At 42.9% G+C, this 22,061-nt stretch overlaps 1 protein-coding gene across 2 annotated transcripts in view; it reads left to right on the forward strand.

Annotated features, from left to right (window-relative positions):
- ADK (adenosine kinase) overlaps positions 1-22,061 on the forward strand; it is a 604,142-nt gene that overhangs the window by 561,147 nt on the left and 20,934 nt on the right. The gene's annotated exons all lie outside the window — the stretch shown is intronic.

Genomic DNA, 22,061 nt, shown 5'->3' on the forward strand with positions numbered 1-22,061 from the left:
CCACTTTGCTTATGGCCCTGTCTAAAAGCGGACGGAGTTTGTGAGCTCAGAAGGCTTCCAAGCCTTGGCAGCTCTTGTCAAGAGCCTTGGATGATCACTGACATCATAAATAAAGAGTGTCAGTTGTTCAATCAACGACAGGAGTCCCTGTGCGCTTGCTCCCCATGCTGGACCTCTGTCCCTAATGAGTTGTACTATGAGAATTAACGGTAAAACTTGTCTTCAAACTGTACTTTATACTTTGTGTGTCTGTGTGAGTACAAATAGTTGAAATCTCTACTTAATAAAGAGTTGGTCTTCTGTATATAAAGTCAATTAAAAACGAATCTTAATGGAAAATGGAATGGGAGTGGGGGTTGGAGGGCAGAAGAAAGACTATATCCCTAAAAGCTGTACTTAAGAAACTAGTATTCAGTAAATAAAAGCCTTCAAAAAAAAAAAAAAAGATGACTGTGTACCATATCCGAGAACCTGGGTTCAGTACCAATCTCCAGCATCCTGCTAATACAAACCTTGGGGCAGCAGTGATGGCTCAAGTACTTGGGTGCCTGACACCCGCCTGCAATACCTAAAGTGAATTCCTAGGTCCAGACTTTGGCCTCAGCTAGAGACCACAGTTGTGGGTGTTTAGGAAGTAAACCAGTAGATAGGACCTAATTTTCTCTCTCTCTGTCTCTGTCTCTCTCTCTTGCCCTCTCAAATAAAAATAATAAATAACATTTTCTAAAAGGTTATTTATTTGAAAGAGTTACACAGAGAGAGAAGAGGCAGAGAGAGAAAGAGGTCTTTCATCTGTTGATTCATTCCCCAGTTGACCACAGCTTCCGGAGCTGCGCCAATCCATAGCCAAGAGCCAGAAGCTTCTTCCAGGTCTCCCATGCGGGTACAGGGGCCCAAGGACTTGGGCCACCCTGCACTGCTTTCCCAGGCCATAGCAGAGAGCTGGATCAGAAGTGGAGCAGTTGGGAATCGAACTGGCACCCATATGGGATACCAGCAACTGCAGGCAGTGGCTTCATCTTCTGTGCCACAGCACCAGCCCCAATAAACTTATAAAAACATTTTTAAATGGAAATACATCATGGATTTTCATATATAATTTTAAAATGAGTATCCCGAAAATACATAAATTTGTAGTTCCATCTTAAGACTTTATTAACAATGACAAATCTTCCTTAGCCCCTTTGTTCTGTTTGGAGGTCTTAAGTACTTTGTAACATTGTTCTGTATTTGTCCACTGACCAGCAATGATAGAACTATTCTTTGCGCATTCTTTCTCAAAAACCCATGTACTAGGATTGTACCTTTGGAAATGGAGACAATTCTGTAATCTCTAAGTATGATTTCCTAATTTCCCAGGTCAGGAGAAAATTTCTTCTGTTGTCCTGCTGTGCTTTGTCACAGCAGGTCTGCCTTTTCATTTGGAACCCTCTTTGTCACTGTCATAGTAACAAATGGAAACATTGAGAACATTGTGTGACAGGCACTGTCATTGTTCCCAGTGAAATCTCTTCCCTTGTGTCTTCCCAGTAAATGAAACAGAAGAAAAATCGTAACAAATAACATGAAAAGGGACCTAATCAATGTTCCCACCTGGCTGTCAATACCAGCCTATAGTAATCTAAAGTGATTTAAGCACATGTTTTATGGCATCTGAAGGAATATGGACTAGACTTACAAATCATTTTTAGACTGAAAGTGAGTATACCTTTGACAGATTATGTCCAGGCGTGTATATATAACCTACAGGTAAAAGATCTCAACCATGGACCAACATTCTTAGTATAGAAAAGCCTCATTAAGAGTAATTAAAAGCCAACTCTAGCTTAGAACTTTTTTTTTTTTTTGAGTGATAATAAAATAACTGTGCTACCTGCTTTAGTGGGGAAAATATATTGCCCTAAAATAAGGATTACCTGTGATGTGCGAATGACTCTTGAATCTACTTAGCAATCACAGTGTAAATAGTTATCCTATTTCCCATCTATTAAAAAGGGGCATTAATATCACTCTAATTCATGTTGAATAAGGAATTTGATTTTTAAAAAATTGTTTCCAGAATAAGAATGTTGCTACTTCTTCATTTAGCATCTGTGTGTACTTTTGAGAGCCATATAAATTCTCTAATTATCTTTATATTTGCTATACTCACCTTCTTTGTTCCCAAACATTTGTAGCTTCCTCCCTCATTCTTTCTTTCTTTCTTTCTTTCTTTTTTTTTTTTTTTTTTTTTTTTTTTTTTTTTTTTTTTTGACAGATAGAGTTAGACAGTGAGAGAAACAGAGAGAAAGGTCTTCCTTCTGTTGGTTCACCCTCCAAATGGCCCGCTACAGCCGGAGGTACGCTAATCCAAAGCCAGGAGCCAGGTGCTTCCTCCTGGTCTCCCATGCAGGTGCAGGGCCCAAGCACTTGGGCCATCCTCCACTGCCCTCCCGGGCCACTGGCAGAGAGCTGGACTGGAAGAGGAGCAACCAGGACTAGAACCCGGCACCCATATGGGATGCCAACGCCGCAGGCAGAGGATTAACCAAGTGAGCCGGCCCCCTCCCTCATTCTTAATTGCTGCTTCATTGTACTACACAAAGAAACAGTATAGAGTTCTTGTGCTTTTGTTGTTTTCTTCACCGCCCCTTTCATTGGCTCTCCAACTTAGATGACTAGAAAATAATTTGGTGAGGGTTAAATATCTTGTTTCTCACACTTCCTCACTGAAAACCTAAAACCGTCATATGATCCACCATCTTCTGGGGATTTTCTTGATGGTAACTCAGATGACAGCTACCCACAGCTAAACCACCATATATCAATACCGTCTCTCCTTGTCTCTCTACTTCTAGTAGAACGTCTTCTGTGTTTTATTTCATAAACAGAATTTGTCCTTCAAACCATCAAGGGAAGTATGTATTGATGAGGTCATCAGGAATATAAAACATTCACCACAGATAACATTTCAAGTTCACACAAGAGAAGGGAAAATATATTCATCCTTGCACAGACATAAGATGCTTCATTTCATGCTTTGTTGGGATCACACATCCAGAGACATAGATAAACTGAAGCTGGACCAAGACCAAATTTCAGAAAATCTGCCTGCAATTATTTGAGTCTTCATTAGTTAAAAGGGGTAAAGATTATCCTTTCCCAGCCATGACAAAAAAAATCACTTTGTTTTTTATGAAATACAGGATGGTTTTAGAGTGAAGTCTCGAATTTCTCATAAACACAAATGTTCTCTCAAAGATCTGATATGCTGGTTGGCCTCTACCTAGAAACATCTGTAAATACGTATTGGAATTCAAAGTGCTTTATCTTCTAGGGATTTGGATAAGACAGAAATGACTTGAGCCACATAGGCTAGCAGACCCCAAAGTTCAGATGTGAGCTTTAGGTATTGTATACTTGAAGATTATTGAGAAATGTTATTGTAAGAAAATGATGTTAATATGAAAAGATTTTATTTAGTGGTAGAGGGCCAGGAGAAAAGTCGTAAGTAAAATTTCTGAAGTTCATTTTCTTAAAATTGTGACATATGTTTGTTAGTTTCCTGACCAAGAATATTAGTCAGCCAACTGAAACAAATTTGAATCCTGTAATGGTCTTAGCTGCCATTAAATGGATCTGCTTAGTTTTACCCACCTTATCTATCTGATTCATACATATTCATACATCATGCATCAGTTAACCCTTTATGCTCCACTAATCACCTCCAGAATATAGTAACCTAAAACTACAATCCATTTATTTAGCTTCTGTGGACTGGCAGCTGGATCTGGGCTTTGCTAGATAGTTCCTGTAGCCTTGAAGTTTTGAGAAAGTAAATAGTTTGTCAATGTCACGTTAAAAGCCAGGATTCAAACTCAGAATCTGAGTTCTTACCCCTAACCATTTTATTCTTAACTCTCATACATTACTGTATCACCTTGTCTTCCTCTCCAAGTTGGGAGAAATACCCAAAAGGGTTTTCTAAAAACTGGTCTGTAGACAGGTGCCAGTCAATGAATTAACAGTTTTCATCAGCTAGTGTCAAAATTAAAAAGGAAATGGTGAAAAGTAAATTTTAAAAAGCCAAATGTAGACCAGCCTCACAGCTCACTAGGCTAATCCCCTGCCTGCAGCACTGGTACCCCGGGTTCTAGTCCCGGTTGGGGCGCCGGATTCTGTCCCAGTTGTTCCTCTTCCCGTCCAGCTCTCTGCCGTGGCCCAGGAAGGCAGTGGAGGACAGTCCAAGTCCTTGGGCCCTACACCTGAAGGGAGACCAGGAGGAAGCACCTGGCTCCTGGCTTCGGATCGGCGCAGCGCACCAGCCGTAGCAGCCACTTGGGGGGTGAACCAACAGAAAAAGGAAGACCTTTCTCTCTCACTAACTCTGCTTGTCAAAAAAAAAAAAAAAAGCCAAATGTAGCAAATTTTAATTCTCATTATTCCTGTTTTTGGAGACTTAAACTGTCCTATGTTTATGAATAACATTGGTAATAATGTGGGTTTTTTTAATGTGCTTTCCTAAATTAATGTTTGACAGCCCTATGTTTATCCCTAAAATCTTTTGGGGAAGTTTCAACCTTCTGTGACATCCAAAACTCTGGAATTCACTGATCAACCTTATTTGTTAATTCTACAAAATCATGTAACTAGTTTTTTTATAGCATTAATATAAAGATAGTGAAGGTACATTGAGATACAGGGACTTAAGCAGTCACTTGGGACACCTGCATGCCAAATCAGAGTGCTTGGGACTGAGCCCTGCTCTACAACCTCTGCTGTTACACACAGCAATTGATGGTTGGAGTACTTGGGTCCCTACCACCTATGTCGGAGACTCCACTTGTCGCTCCCCCTCTTCATGGGGGAACGACACAGGACCCTGCGTTGTTCTTTCGTCTGCTCGGCCCTCCGCGGGTTTGCTGCTGGTTCTTCCCGGGTTGGCTACCGACCCTTCCACCTCCGTGGAAGGGCGGTTCCCCCTGCCACATTCCCCACTTCCGTGGGGGAGCGGCACACTGCCGGCCGGCTCTCTCGGGGGCTGCACAGGTGTTCCTTCAGATAGATGTTCCCCTTAGATGTTCCTGGTGCATGCCGTCTCTCTCCTCCTTTATAGTCCTCCTCCGCCAATCCCAACTCGGCTGCCCACACGCCGAGTACACTGCTCTCCTCCAATCAGGAGCAGGTCCTGCTGCTTATTGGTTGAACTGGAGGCAGCTGTGTAGAAGCTGTTTTCTCCTCTCCCAGCGCCATATTGTGGGAGAGCAGATGCATAGAATAAGTCTTAATTCCAGTAACTTAGTCTAGTCCGAGTTGCTCCCCACAGATCCCCCTTTCTTTTTATTTTTGGCGTTGATACGCGCCTGTCTTCGGTGCCCCGCAGCACACACTCTGCTCTGCTTGCTAGAGTTGCCCACAGGTGCTTGCAAGCCTACCAATCAGGCAAACCGAATCCGGGTCCTCTCTTCGCCATGTTGTGAGGAGGTTTTTAGGCGCTGATGCGTGCCTGTGTTCGGTGCCCTGCAGCTCATGCTCTGCTCTGCTAGAACTGCCTGCAGGTGCTTACAAGTCCTATCAGGCAAACCGAACCCAAGCCTTCTCATTGCCATATTGTGGGGAGACTTATTGGTGTTAATTCGTGCCTGTCTTCGGTGACCTGCGGCGCATAAGCTGCTAGCCGCCCGCAGGTGCTTATCATCCTAATCAGGCAGACCGAATCCAAGCTCTCTCATTGCTGTGTTGTGGGGAGGCCTTTCTCTATTTCTCTATCTCCGGGCATTCCTATTTCTCCTATTTTACTTCTATCTGCCAGCATTCCTATTTCTCTCATTTTACTTCTAAACTTCTGTTTCTCTTATCCCTGCGGCTTCCTGGCACCCGCCCCGAGACTGCTTCTCAGCACCTCGCCCCGCGGCAGCTTCACGGCTCTGCACGGCTTCCCGGCGCCTTGCCCCGCCGGCGGGTTCCCGGCTCTGCTCGCACGCTCCACGGTCTCCACGCCCTTCGCGCCCGCACCACGGCCTCGCGCCAGCCCCGCGTTCCCTATCTATTCACGCCCCGTGCTCTCTCTGCATGCGGCGGCTTCTGCGAATGTTTCCGCCACCACCGGTATTCAGTCCAAGTTCCCTGGACTAACCTGGCGAATTCCAACCTGGCGGCCCACGTCTCTGCCTCTGGTTCCAGATTTTCGCCTTTTGCTCCCCGGGCTGACTTGAAGAATTCCAAGCTGGCTTAAGTCTTCGCCTCGGCCTGCACTCGTGGCTTCATCCTCCCTAACATTTTTCTCTACCCGGTATGTTTCCCTAAGTTTTCTTCCAACAATATTCCTCCCTCATTTCTCCTGGCCTCTCCCCACAGTCCGTATCCAAGTCTAAGTTTCTTATAGGTTTCACTTTCACTTTCAACCTGCAGTCCGTATCTGAGTCTAAGTTTCTTCTTGCTTTCACTTTAAATCCTTACTTTTTTCCCACAGTCCGTATCCGAGTCTATGCCTAGGCTTTCAATAGCTTCTTCCGGCACCTTTTCCGTCCGGCTTTCCCCTAGGCTCTTCTAGTCTTTCTCTCCGGTATTTTCCTGCTTCTTCCCTCCTAGGTTTCCTATCCGAGTCACGGCACCATTATGTCGCTCCCCCTCTTCGTGGAGTAACGACACAGGACCCTGCACTGTTCTTTTGTCTGCTCGGCCCTCCCCGGGTTTGCTGCTGGTTCTTCCCGGGTTGGCTACCGTCCCTTCCACCTCCGTGGAAGGGCGGTTCCCCCTGCCACATTCCCCACTTCCGCGGGGGAGCGGCACACCGCCGGCTGGCTCTCTCGGGGGCTGCACAGGTGTTCCTTCAGATAGATGTTCCTCTTAGATGTTCCTGGTGCATGTTGTCTCTCTCCTCCTTTATAGTCCTCTTCCACCAATCCCAACTCTGCTACCCAAACGCCGAGTACGCTGCTCTCCTCCAATCAGGAGCAAGATCAGCTCCTGCAGCTCAGTCAATCAAGTTGGCGAGAGGCAGCTGCATAGAAGTTGTTGCTCCCTTCTCAGCGCCATATTGTGGGAGAGCAGATGCATAGAATAAGTCTTAATTCCAGTAACTTAGTCTAGTCCGAGTTGCTCCCCACACCACTGGAGTTCTTGGTTCCTGGCTGCAGCCTGTCACAGCCCCAACTGTTGTGGAATTTAAGTAGTGAACCAGTGAATGGAAGATGTTTCTCTAACTGTCTAGCTAGCTCTTTTTCTCTATCTCACTCTTTCTGTTACTCTGGGTTTCAAATAAATAAATAAATAAATAAAATGTTTAAAAGAAATAAAGATCAACGGTGAGGCCAGTGCTGTGGCATAGTAGGTTAAGCCACTGCCTGCAGGGCCAGCATCCCATTTGGCAACAGTTCAAGTCCTGGCTGTTCCACTTTTGATCCAGCTCCCTGATAATGCACCAGGGAGAGCAGCAGAAAATGGCCCAAGTGCTTGGGTGCCTGCTTCCATGTGGGAGACCCAGAAAAAGCTTCTGGCTCCTGGCTTCAGCCTGGCCTGGCTCCAGCCATTGCAGCCATTTGGGGAGTGAAGCAGCAGATGGAAGATGTCTCTCACTCTCTCTCTCTCTCACTCACTCACTTTTTCTCTAACTCTGCCTTTCAAATAAAATAAAATAAATATTTTTTTAAAAATCAGTGGAGACTTGAGTTTCTGGTTAACTTGGGGCTTATCTAGTATCTACTTCATTTCTGAGTATAAAATCTTCAAGGTGACATCTTGATAAATGGGAATAAAAAAGTTCATGAAACAATAAGTATGAGATGCCATCTATATTTTGTTAAAATGGCCTTATGTGTGTATGTTGTGTTTTTACTTATAAATGTCCCAAAAAGAAGCACACCAAACAGTTAACAGTAGATATACTGGAAGGTAAGTGATTGACATGATCACTTTTTACTCTGTATGTCTTAATGATACTTCAGTCTTTTTATGGTGTGCCTTTAGTGGCTTTGTCATTCTTGTACTTTCTAAGTGAATAAAAGCACTAATCAGTAGTACTGATGTAGAACCTGGTCAGCCTTGCAACCTAATAGAAGTGTTGGTCATGGTAAATAAGTCATTAGAAATCCCAACGTATATGATAATTTCTATGAAATGTAACCTCTGATATTGTCAGGTTATTTAATATCGGCTAAGGTCTGAATAAAGCAAACAAAAACTAGCAGTATGATTATCAAATTAAAAGTTACTCGAGGCAGGTGTTAATGGCACAGCAAATTAAGCCACCATTTGGGGCACCCACATGCCATTTGGAGTGCTGGTTTGTGTCCCACACTTCTGCTTCCAAACTAGCTCTTTGCTAATGCATCCTGGGAGGCAGCAAGTGATGGCTCAAGTGATTGAGGCCATGCTGCCCACTTATTAGACCCAGATTGAGTTCTAAGCTCCTGGCTTTGTCCTGGTTCTGCCTTGGCTGCTACTGGCATTTGGAAAGTGAACCAATGGATGGAATATCTCCTCTCCCCTCCCCTCCCCTCCCCTCTCTTCTCCTTTCCTCTCCTCATCTCTCCTCACCTCTCCTCTCCAAACCTCTTCTCCCCTCCCCTCCCCTCTCCTCCCCTCCCCTCCCTTCCTTTCCTCTCCTCTCTCTCCCTTTCCGTCTGTTACTGTGCCTTTCAAGTAGATGAAAATATATAAATAAGCTCTTTTTTTTTTTTTTAAATTACTCTCCCAGGGCCTGTGTTGTGGCATGGTGGGTTAAGCCACTGCCTGTGATACTGTCATCCCATATGGGTGCCAGTTCGAGTCCCAGCTACTCCACTTCCAATCCAGCTTTCTATTGGCCTGAGAAAAGCAATGGAAGATGGCCTGAATGTTTTTGGCCCTTGCAATCCGTGTGGGAGACCTGGAAGAAGCTCCTGGCTCCTAACTTTGGCCTGGCCCAGCCTCAGCCATTGTGGTCATCTGGGGCAGTAAACAGCAAACAAAGGATCTCTCTCTCTCTCTTTTTCTATGTCTGTGTCTCCTCCTCTCTCTATCTAACTGACTTTCAAATAAATAAATCTTAAAAAAAATTACTCTCACTTCAGCTACTATATAAACACAGCCTTTTAATTTATTTTCATTTAACTATCCAGCTAACATTGATATTTTATGGAGTTTATATATTTATTTATTTATTTATTTATTTCTAGCCTAGGAAATAAATGGCCAATTAAAATTTTGTTTCCATCATCAAATGGCCTTAAAATTTTAGAACCATTCTGCTCTAAGAAATTGTTGCTTGATCAAATGCAGTTGATAACAAAATTAGTTTTACTGCTTATGAATTAGGACATAAGCTCAGCCTCACATAAGTAAGCTTGCTATCATCTCCTTACTTCAACAGTTATGACTATGTCCCAAGAAATTTTCTTGTCTTTAACTGCATTGCTTTAGAGTGTTAGTACTGAAGAAATATTTTTTAAATCACATTTTATGGTTTTCAAACTATTTTCATGAATAAAACTCTTTACAAATGAGGTCATTTCTAAATCAGAATGAAATGAGATTAAACAAAATCCCATTTGGCTCTGTCCATATTTTTGGTAGCATTCAGAGTGTCTTGGCTTTCCATGCCTAAAATACTCTCATGGGCTCTTCAGCCAGATCCAAATGCCTTAGGGGCTAATTCTGAGGCCAGAGTGCTGTTTAGGGCATCTGCCATTCTATGAGTCTGCTGTGTATCCCGCTTCCCATGCTGGATCATTCTCTCCTTAATTCTATCAGATAGTATTAGCAGACACTAGTTTTTTGTTTATGTGATCCCTTTGACTCTTAGACCTATCATTATGATCAATTGTGAACTGAAATTGATCACTTGGACTAGTGAGATGACATTGGTACATCCTTGATGGGATTGGATTGGAATGCCCTGGCACATTTCTAACTCTACTGTTTGGGGCAAGTCAGTTTGAGCATGTCCCAAATTGTATATCTCCTCCCTCTCTTATTCCCACTCTTATTTATTTATTTAAGAGGCAGAATTACAGAGAAATACAGAGAGAGAGAGAGAGAGAGAGAGAGAGAGATCTTCCATCTGCTGGTTCACTCCCTAAATGGCCACAACAGCCAGAGCCATGCAGATCTGAAGCCAGGAGTCAGGAATTTCATCAGGCCTTCCATGTAGGTTCAGGAGCCAAGCACTTGGGCCATCAGCAGGGAGCTGGATTGGAAGAGGAGCAGCCAGGACTCTTACCCAGGGCCCATATGGGATGCTGGCACCACAGGCAGAGGCTTAACCTACTAAGCCACAGTGTGCCAGCCCCTCAAAGCAGTATTTTGAAAAGGGTTGGGTGAAAGGACATCTTTTCTGTATGGTGTTTCTTCCCTTAATTAGGGGCATTTTTATGCTGAGGGTTGTCTTTGTTTTTGGTTCAGATGCAATATCCCATGCTATGTTAATAGAATTTCACAAACTTCCACTTTCATCCTTCACAAAGAGAGTACGTTTGGGAATAATAGTTACTCTCATGGTTTTAGCCCTGACCACTTATCCATATACTGTACGTTACTCCTCAGCTGCTCGCTTGATGTTGAGAATGTTGTGCCAAGCTATCTGTTCTAAAGGAACCTTTACTCCGAACTGACTTCTTGTACAGGTCAGGCACGGTACCATCTGACACCACTTAAGCTATGGTTTTTCATTATGTGGATACTTTCTAGGTTAGACCTTGTACTGACAGGAACAGTAGCTTTTAAGTTATTTTAAAATTTAATGCTTGTTGGTTTCCTTTTCCCAGAAAAATCTGTGTTTTCTAACATAAGGGTCACAAGTTGTTGAGTTGGTAGTCAATATGAAGTCAAAACAAAACAGAATTTTACTGACTAGACTACATAGGAAATAAAGGGAAAAAAAAGTTTACATCTGAGCACTTTTCAACAAGGGGAAACCATTACTTTGTCACATCTGGGTAGGCTAAGCTAGCCAAAGTGAAGTGGGAATTTCCTGCCAGATGTTAGTTCTTTGAGCAACCTGTGAACATCTAAGCAAGAGTATATGAGACCTTGTTCTGTAGAGCTACACCCTCTGTGGAGGCTTAACCCCACTGGGTCTGCTCCCGATTAGGAACAGACATTTTATATGTCCCCCCAGTCAGGAGGTTGTGCAGCCTGTGTAACAATATTTGCTCTTGTTAAATGCCAAGAACATGGAAGGCCTAATTGTGAAAGTACATCAGCCTCACAGATATTATAGCAAGAGTGTATGTTTCATTGAAGTGACCTCCCAAATGTAGATGATGAAAGCTTTATTTCATAAATGAAAAAAAAGTAAGACTGAGCCACCACAGGTATTCGTCGAACTTGGATAAGGTCATTTTAAGAAGTCAGAGAAGACCAAAATGTGTCTCTAACTATGAAGGAACATAAAAAATCTAACATGGCTTGAAAAAATATCCAGTGTTTATATCAACTTCCTGCTCCAGATACATGTGGGAATTAGGAAGTGAAATTTTCATTCCAAGGAGTTGTGCACATAAAATAGAAATGCTTTATCCAATGGAAACAAGAAACATTTATAAGGGGGGAGAGAGACTTTCCACATGATCTCTCTGTTTTTGTCATCCTCTGTAAGGGAAAATATTGACATTTACCAGACTGTTTGCTCCAGCTTTCTGATCTCCTGCAGTTTATTTTTATAACAACCTTATCGATGGGCCTCTTACCCAGCTCTCTAGGTTTAACTGAGTTGAGTCGATTTGTTACCACAGCTTCAAGTAGCTGTTACAGAACAAGCAAGACATCCTAATAAAGCTGTAAACGTGTTTCCTCAAACAGAGCATTGATTTTACGTGGAGAGGGAGAGGCTGGTGCTTAGCACAGTGTCAGGGCGGATGAATTTCATTGCAGTTTTCATTGTCATCTGTCATGGCTGTGAAATACTAGGTAAAGCCATCAGAGGATAATTAGGAGGACCAGAAATTTAACCCCTAAAATCGGTTAACCACTTGGGTCTTCTGTAGCTTAATTAGCTTTTATTAAATTTTTCCCCTAGTAATAATAGCTAGGCACTTTTAATGGTGTTTTCGGTTAGAGTGAGATTTCAAGGTTGTGACTTGTTAAATATATGAATTTAATGGCCAAGAGTTTTTCAGACATTTTCTCATTCTAGTACTTGGGTTACCACTAGAACACAATAGAGCCAAAACCAATGTAAAGAGACAGTGATCCATAATTATACCAGCAAAAGAAATGCATGAGATTTTTGAAGAAATCAATTTTTGAGAAATAGTGAAGTAATTATAAAATAATTTAAGCCAAGTATTTGTATAAAGCAGTATCTAGTTAGTATCTTTATGTCACTTAAATATTTTTTGTTGTACAACATGTCCTAGACACATAAAACTGTCAGTGTCACTCACTTACAAATAATTTCTTTTTTTTAAAGATTTTATTTTATTTATTTGAAAGGAGAGAGGCAGAGGCAGAGAGAGAGAGAGGTTTTCCATCCACTGGTTCACTTCCCAGGTGGCCGCAACAGCCAGAGCTGTCCCAATCAGAAGCCAGGAGCCAGGAGCTTCTTCCAGGTCTCCCACATGGGATTAGGGGCCCAAGGTCTTGGGCTATCTTCTACTGCTTTCCCAGGCCATAGCAGGGAGCTGGATTGGAAGTGGAGCAGCCAGAACTCAAAAACTGGCGCCCATATGAGATGCTGGCACTGCAGGAAGTGGCTTTATCCACTACACCACAGTGCCAGTCCCAAATAATTTCATTAAAGAAGATTCTAGTATATTTTACTTCACTTTAAGGTAGTCATCTTTTTTTTTTTTTTTTTTGAAGGAAGACAGAGATCTTTCATCCACGAGTTCATTCCATAAATGCCCACAACAGCCAGGACTGGGCCAGACTGAAGTCAAGAGCCTAGAATTCCCATCTCGATTGCCCACATAAAGGACAAGGACTCATACTGCTTTCACCATCTGCTGTTTCCCAGAATGTGCCTTAGCAGGAAGATGAATAGGAAGCAGAGTAGCCAGAATTCAAACCAGGCCCTCCAATATAGGATACAGGTATCCCAAACTACATCTCAACTGCTAATGCAAACACCCACTCCCAAGTTATAATGATGAACATTGGATGCCCAGAGCAGAAGACAAACATCTTGCCACCTATAGAAACTGCCTTAGTTACTATGCTGAGTAAAACGTATTCATACAAACACTCAGCCTGCCTTCTTGTAAATGCCTAGATTGAAGTATTTCAAGACAGAAGTAAAAGGATGTCGATTTATGATTAATATATCATCATATATTTTATATATCCATTTCAAAAGACCCCTACAGGAATTTTTTTTTCATTCTTTTCTGTTTTCTTTAGATGCATAACTGTGTGAGGGAGCTTGTTGGCACAGAGAGAACACAGAATGTTCTCTTAGCTTCAGGGCACTGTTTAATCTGATTTTTTTGATTAAAATGAAAAGAAACCCATTTTACTTATGTCAGGTTGAGGAAGCTTTGTGGGTTGTGTGTGTGTGTGTGTGTGTGTGTAAGGAACATACACATTAAAGAAGACATTATAACATAGTGGTTAAGACATTCAGTTAAAAGATGTGAGTTTGAAACCTGTATCACCATTAAATAATCCTGGGTTTATTGTGATTTGAATGTGTCCCCCTCAGAAATTCTGATGGTGTCAAGCCGGCGCCGCGGCTCACTAGGCTAATCCTCCGCCTTGCGGCGCCGGCACACCGGGTTCTAGTCCTGGTCGGGGCGCCGGATTCTGTCCCGGTTGCCCCTCTTCCAGGCCAGCCCTCTGCTGTGGCCAGGGAGTGCAGTGGAGGATGGCCCAAGTCCTTGGGCCCTGCACCCCATGGGAGACCAGGAAAAGCACCTGGCTCCTGGCTCCTGCCATCGGATCAGCGCGGTGCGCCGGCCGCGGCGGCCATTGGAGGGTGAACCAACGGCAAAGGAAGACCTTTCTCTCTGTCTCTCTCTCTCTCACTGTCCACTCTGCCTGTCAAAAAAAAAAAAAGAAAAAAGAAAGAAATTCTGATAGTGACAATGTGATGGTATGAAGAGGCGGGGCCTTTAAGAGCCGGGAGGCTATGAGCATTCCTCCCTGAATGAGGGTAAGGCTCTTAAAAGGGTTTCACCTGCTTCTTGCCATCATCAGGAGGAAAGAACATGGTCTCAGCAGGGCAGAGTAGATTGTATATGAGTAGCTTAATAAATTGTGCAGGAAGTTATTTGAAAAGGTGGGGGGGGGGTGCAGTGCTGGGTATCTTCCCCTTCTGTCTCATTAGCCCTCTGGCTCTGTTGATGCAGGAAGATGACCCTTCCAGACATCTAACATTGGTCTCTTGATCCTGGACCCTGCAGCCTCTAGAACTGTGACAAAATAATTTTCTGTTCTTTATAAATTACCCAGTCTCAACACAAAGCATTGAAGACAGGTGCTATGGACAAGTTACTGAGCATCTCTCTAAGCTTCAATCCCCTCATCTATAAAAGTGAAGATAGTGAGTAACGACTTCACTTCAGTTATTGTGAAAGTTAAACGAGATAATTTTTACAAAGCACAATCCCTGACACACACTAAGGATTCATTAAGTGTTCCCTATTTTAAGAGGCATCTCAAAGAAATTTCAAACAAGAGCCAGAACGGGACAAGTTTCCACTGAGCGTAGAGCCAGATCAGGTGATTGCAGACCCCAGTCAGCTCTAGAGACTCAGACACAGACCTTCATGGAGTGTCACTCCAGAGCTTCACTCGCCAGTGTTACTCACCTGCTTTGCTTGTCTGCTTCTTCTGATCTCTGGAGCAGCTTCCTAGCCTGTACATGCTTTCCATTTTGGCTCCTGGACGAGAAAAAACACTAGGTTAGCTCCATGTCCTTTTGTGTGTACTGTCATAAATAAGACACTGGGAGAACCATAAGTTGTTTACCCTTGGGTCAGATGCCTACCCTCTGGTCCAGTTAATAGTAAATGTTGATTTAAATGCACAAAATATCTCCACTGACCTCCTCAACAGTGGTGGGTATAAAGTGATGTTTCTTCAAAAGATAAAGGGTGGGTGGGCTGTCTAAACATGTATGTGTGTACGCCTTATCTACATCCTTCTTCCCACCCTTACAGGTCTTTTTTTAAAAGATTTATTCATTTATTTATGTATTCAAAAGAGGTACACAGAGAGAGGGAGAGACAGAGATCTTTTATCTGCTAGATCACTCCCCAGATGGCAACAGCCGGTGCTGGACCAGGCCAAAACCAGAAGCCAGGAGCTGGTTTCCTTCCTTGGGGTGGCAGGGACCCAAACACCTAGGCCACCTTCCACTGATTTTCCCAGAACACTAACAGGGAGCTGCATTGGAAGTGGAACAGCTGGAACTCAAACCAATACGGGATGCCAATACGGGATGCCAGAGTTGCAGGCAGCTGCTTTACCTGCCACGCCATAATGTTGACCCACACCCTCACGGTTCCGAAATGTTTCCTACTATTCCACCTATCACAGAATACACGGAACACCACAAGCTTTGCCCACAAAATCTGGTCCTAGGCCAGGCTGAAACCTAGACCAGGAACTCAGTTTGGGTCTCCCACATGGGTAACAGGGACCCAACTACTTGAGGCATATTCTGCTGCTTCCCCAGGTGCACATTAGGTAGAAACTGGAATTAGGAGCAGAGCCAGAACTCAAGCTTAGTCACTGTGATTTGGGATTCAGACAGCCCAGGCAATATCTCTTTTTTTTATTTTATTTTTTTTTAAGATTTTTATTTATTTATTTGAGAGGTAGAGTAGCAAACAGAGAGAGGGAGAGACAAGAGAGAAAGGTCTTCTATCCGCTGGTTCACTCCCCAGGTGGCCGCAATGGCTGGAGCTGAGCCAAACCAAAGGCAGGAGCCAGGAGCCAAATTCCTCCAGGTCTGCCATGTTCGTGCAGGAGCCTAAGCGCTTAGACAGGCAGTGTCTTAAACTCTAGAACAAACAGCCACACCCTGTGAGTTGTTTTGTTTTTTAGGTTTTTTGTGGTTTTTGTTTTTTGTTTTTTTTTTTTTGAGATTTATTTTATTTGAAAGGCAGATTGAGAGAAAGAGAAATCCATCTCCCATGTACTGATTCACTGCCCCCCCCCCCCCAATGGCCGCAACAGCTTTGGCTGGACTACACTAAAGCCAGGAGCCAGGAACTCCATCTGGTTCTCCCATATGGGTGGCAGGAACTCAACTAAGTACTTGAACCATTATCCTCTGCTTCCCAGATGCATTAACCACGGAGCTGGAGCAGAAAGAGAGTGGCCCAAACTCAAACCGGCACTCTGAGGTGGAATGCTGGCAGCCCCATCCACTGTACTACATCACTCACCTCTCAGTGGGTTCTTTGATGTGATTTTAAGGATGTATCTCAAGTCCTCATATCTCAGATTCATTTACTTCTGTTTCTCTGACATGACTTTAGCTCAGGGCTATTTTCCATGTCCTCCAATAGTTTCCTAATTGATCTCTAGGCTTTCACTCTTTCTGACAGTCCTTCTATTTTCTACACAGTAGCTAAAATAATCACTTTTGGAAGAGATTAAATTTTTTCATTCCCCTGCTTAAAATCCTGCAATGCCTTCTCATTGCAGATAGACTGAAAATGTAAGCTCCTATTGTGATCGAAAGGATTTACATGATCTCTAGCCCTACGTCTTTATGTCACGCCTCTTTCACCTTTGCCTGCATACTCTAGCTATCCTGGTCTTTCACACCTGACACTCTGCACATACAGTTCACTTTGCCTGGAATGATCTTGCTCTGCTCTTTAAGTCATCTCTTCTCTAATCACTTATACATAGTCTGTTCACTACTATTCTGTATTGCTACACAAGCTTTTTTCTTTTCTGGTTTTTTAAAAGATGTTGTATGTATGTATTTGAAAGTCAGAGTTATACAGAGAGAGAGATAGAGACAGAAAGAGAGAGATCTTCCATCTGCTATTTCACTCCCCAGATGGTCACAACAGCCCAGGACTGTACCAGGCTGAAGCCAGGAGGTGGCAGGCACCTAGGCACTTGTGCCATCTTCTTCTGCTTTTCCTAGGCCATTTAGCAGGGAGATGGATCGGAAGTGGGGCAACCAGGATGCAAACCAACACCCATATGGTCTGCTGGTGTCACAGGCAGCAGTTATACCCATGGCACCACAATGTCGGCCCCAGTCCTTTTTATTAACAGCACTTAACACTCTGGAATCACCATATCATTTATCTACTTGTTTTTGTCTGTCTCTCCCCTTAAAATATAAATTTCAGGAGAACAGGAACTATCAATGTTTTATTCACTATATTTCCTGAACCCAGCATGGTGCCTGGCAAGAAGTAGGTACTCGGTAAATATTAGTTAAATAAATGAACATATTAGTCACATGCACAGCTGCAAACAAACTTCCCCCTACCATCAAATAAAAACCATCTAGGCAGTGTATTTAGGAATGGGGTTGTTGAAGGATGTTGTCAGAAGGGGTGGAGTGAGTCAGGAAATAGCAAGGTAGGCCAAACTTTGATACCAGGTCACCTTGATTTAAGATTAACCCATACTACTTTGTGTCTCTGACTTATCCAGTAACAGAGGGAATGATGGCTTATAGCTACCTTTTCTTTACTGTTATTTAAAATTCAGGCAACTATTAAAAGAACACATGTGCTGGCAAGGAAGGAAGCATCTAATACCAGTCTTTCTATGTAGTTGCAGAACAAATATAAAAAACTGGTTGTCAGGATAGTGGCGTATAGGTCATAGACTTCAGTCATAATTTCACAGAATATATTGAAGTTTTCCAGTAGATCTTGAAATTGATTCCTGACATTATTCTTAGTACCCTTAGCACACACACGCCCAGTCTTCAATGTGGTTTGCTGAACTTCCAAGTGGAGGGTCCCACATATCAAATATCAGAACCTGGGGCCGACACTGTGGTGTAGCAGGTAAAGCTGCTGCCTGCAGTCCCGGCATCCCATATGGGCTCCAGTTCAAGTCCTGGCACTCCACTTCCAATCCAGCTCCCTGCTATGGCCTGGGAAAGCAGTAGAAGATGGCCCATGTCCTTGGGCCCCTGCACCCACATGGCAGACCCAGAAGAAGCTCCTGGATCCTGGCTTCGGATTGGCACAGCTCCAGCCATTGCAGCCAACTGGAGAGTGAACCAGCAGACGATGGAAGACCTCTCTCTCTCTGACTCTCCTTCTCTCTCTGTGTATCTGTGTAACTCTGACTTCCACACACACACACACACACCTTTGTCCTGTCCTACATGGGATCTTTGCTGCCATTGCTCTGCTTACAAGTGGGAGTGGGCCAAAAGTAGCAGCACTTCCATAAAGAAGGCAGGGAGAATCTCCAAGGAAGCCTGTTGATATGAACTTAGTCTAGGACATATACTGTGCTTCATTTTCTATGTATTTTCCTTAGCTTTAAACCACAGAATTGTTCTGAACTCTAACTTTTGTCACCACCCCCATCAAATCACTGGGTTTGTTTGTTCTCTTTCGTACCATTATTATCTATCAACTAGAATAGTGGTTCTCAAATTTCAACATGCAGCAGAATCACCAGGGGGACTTGTTAAGAGACGAATTGCTGAATCCTATCCAAGAGTTTCTGATTCATTACGTCTGTGGTGGAGCTGAGGTGCTGCTGTACCAGAGACCATATTTTGAGAACCACTTCTAGGATGTTGTGGTAGACCCCTCTGTGATCTCTTTGCTACCAGAGTCTGTCCTATCAGTTCATACTCCCCACTTCTGCCAGGGTTAGCTGCCTAGCAGCAATGTGATTCTATGCTGCCTTTGCCCAAAGACTTTGGTTGTGTCTGTGTTGACTACAGTATACTGTCCATATCACATCATACAACATTTTTTACCTTAATGCCCATTTGCCTCTGCTTCCATTTCTTCTTCTCATCTAACTTGAACTGTTTTCCACAATGCCCTTTGTCCTATCATCAGAACTTGTTTTTTTTTTCTGCTTATAATGTCCATCTCCTCTATAAAATGTTATTCATTACAGGCTCAGCTCATATCATCTTCCACAAGTGATATATTTTGATGCCCCCAAACTAAATTATGTGCCTTAGTTTTTCTTTTTCTATATCCAAGACTGGATGCTTTTTAGAGAAAAGAGTTTTATTTAGGTCGTGGTTTTAGAGGCTGGAAACATGAAGATTAGACAGGCATATCTGTTAAGGGGATCATGCTACATCATAGCATCGGAAAAAAAAAGAAAAGGAAACATGGAAGAACAAGGTGGCAGGAGCAGAAGAGGAAGGGACCCTTTGTAGCCAGCTACTCTGGAAGTGACCCAGTCTCACAGGAACTGCATTAAACCCCTTTGAGGACCATGACGCAAACACATCTTAAAGACCCCACCACGTCTTTTAATTGGTAGTTAAATTTAAACATGAGTTTTAACGAAGCAGACTGCATCCAAACTTTGGCAATGACTTTTGAGAAAATCCAAAACTTTGGATACAGTGAAAAAAGATCAGTGGTTGCCATGGACTACAATTTGCAGAGGGCTTGAGGGGTGGTGAGAAAACAGAGATAAACAGATGAGGCACTGAGCAATTTTAAAGCAATGAAACTGTTCTGTATGATATTTTTAATGGTATGCCCATTGTACATTGGTCATGTCCCATAGGATATACAATACAAAAAGTGACCCCTAATGTAAACTGTATAATTAGTAAATAATAATGTTTTAGGGCAAATATTCAGGCAAAGCAGTTAAGCCACCACTGGTAACACCCAGTGCCTGGGTCCATTGCTGTTTCCTGCTGATGAGGCACATCCTGGGAGCCAACAATTGATAGCTCAAGTACTTGGATCCCTACCACCCTTGTGGGAGACCTGCAATGAACTCTGGGCCTCTGGATTCAACCTGGCCCAGCCTTAGCTGTTGCAGCCATTTGGGGAGTGAAGCAGTGGATGGGAGATCTCTTCTCTATGTCTGTCTCTCTCTTTCTCTCTCCTTCCTTCTCCCTCTCCCTCTCCCTTCTGCACTCTCTCTCTCTCTCTCTCTCTCTCTCTCTCTCTCTCTCTGTCTCTTTCTCCCATCTTTTTCTGTCTTTCAGATAAATAATTTTTAAAAGTAGTATAATTTGTCAAATTAAAAACTAATAATAGTGATAGTGTATCAGTATTGGTTTTAACTTGTAACAAATATCTCACACTAATGCAGGATGTTAAAAATAGGGGAAACTAGTGGCCCAGGAGATGATGAGGTACATGGGAACTCTGTACTTTCTGCCCAATTTTTCTATAAACCTAAAACTGCTTAAAAAAAAAAGTCTTGGCCGGCGCCAGGCTCAATAGGCTAATCCTCTGCCTGTGGCACCGGCACCCCGGGTTCTAGCCCTGGTCGTGGCGCCGGATTCTTTCCCAGTTGCTCCTCTTCCAGTCCAGCTCTCTGCTGTGGCCCGGGAGTACAGTGGAGGATGGCCCAAGTGCTTGGGCCCTGCATCCACATGGGAGACCAGGAGAAGCACCTGGCTCCTGGCTTTGGATCAGCGCGGTGTGCCGGCCACAGCGGCCATTGGGGGGTGAACCAATGGAAAAGGAAGACCTTTCTCTCTGTCTCTCTCTCACTGTCTACTCTGCCTGTCAAAAAAAAAAAAAAAAGTCTTAATTTTTTTAAAAATGTAACTCCAAGTAGAATAATTTTCCTTCTACCTGTTTCCTTTTGGCAACATTTTTGGTTTGTGTGTGTGATCTGTGTTTCCAACTTCATTTATTGGGTGGTCCTCAGATACTAAGGTTTAAATTTATATCCTGTGGTCTCACAGTTTTCTCCAAAATGCTTATTTTCTTTTTTTTACACAAACATCTTTATTTAATAAATATAAATTTTATAGGTACAACTTTTGGATTATAGCAGTTCTTCCCCCCAAGCCCACCCTCCCACCCGCAAACCATCCCACCTCCTACTCCCTCTCCCATCCCATTCTTCATTAAGATTCATTTTTAATTATCTTTATATACAGAAGATCAGCTCTATACTAAGTAAAGATTCAACAGTTTGCACCCACACAGACAAAATATAAAGTACTGTTTGAAGACTAGTTTTACCGTTAATTCTCATAGTACAACTCATTAAGAACAGAGCTACTACATGGGGAGCAAGTGCACGAGGACTCCTGTTGTTGCTTTAACAATTGACACTCTTATTTATGACGTCGGTGATCAACTGAGGCTCTTGTCCTGAGCTGCCAAGGCTATGGAAGCCTCTTGAGTCCACAAACTCCGACATTCAAAATGCTTATTTTCACTGATAACAAATGATAGCCACTCTGTCCACGCGCAGTGGTCTTTTCTGCTTAATTCTGTCAGGAATTCTCTTAGCAGTCCCTGCTCGGGAAGCATTAGTCCTTAAATTTCCATTTGTAAAGATGCCTGCCAGTTTACTTGTCATGCCGCTTCTGCAGATAAGATTTCATTTGGGGGAGTGAGGGGTGAAAGTTGTGCTAAGGGTCCCTCAGAAACTTTCTAAGTCCCTTCTCCAAAACTGCCAGTATTCCCTTAAACCTAAGAGGAGAATACAGAAAATAGTTAAGGCCTTTATGCGCTTGAGGAATCTTCTGAGAAGAGTGGCCAATTTCACTGTGCTTGTATTGATTTACTTCGTGGAAGGCTGTGTCCCAAGTGGTTACAATTATTAATGAACTTCAAGGGCATGAGTAGAGAACTGTTACAGTAAAACACCACTTAGCTAAAACCCTGGAATGGGTTGTTCTTAATTTTTCTGAGTAGATAAATGTTCTGTGGCTTTTAAAGAAATATTTGTTGACATCTTTTGATTATAAAAGTAATATTACTTATTTTAGAGTTTTTAGAAGATAGGAAAAGCAAGCAGAAGACAGTAAAACTCTTTCAACTCTGGAAACATCTTTTCATATACTCACTGTTTGTTTTTTTAAAAAAACTGTTTTGAGTAAACATGATTCTAAAATGTGTTTTATCAATTTCACCAAAGTCTAAAAATGGAAGGAAACGCATATAGGAATTTAATAAAGTCAGGATTTAAAATCAATAGGTACAAGAAGGAGTACTCTATCCTCTTTGCAATTCTTTTGTAAATCTAAAATTATTTCAAAATAAAAT

Source organism: Oryctolagus cuniculus, chromosome 15 (assembly GCF_964237555.1).
Source record: "Oryctolagus cuniculus chromosome 15, mOryCun1.1, whole genome shotgun sequence".
In the NCBI taxonomy this organism is placed as follows: Eukaryota; Metazoa; Chordata; class Mammalia; order Lagomorpha; family Leporidae; genus Oryctolagus; species Oryctolagus cuniculus.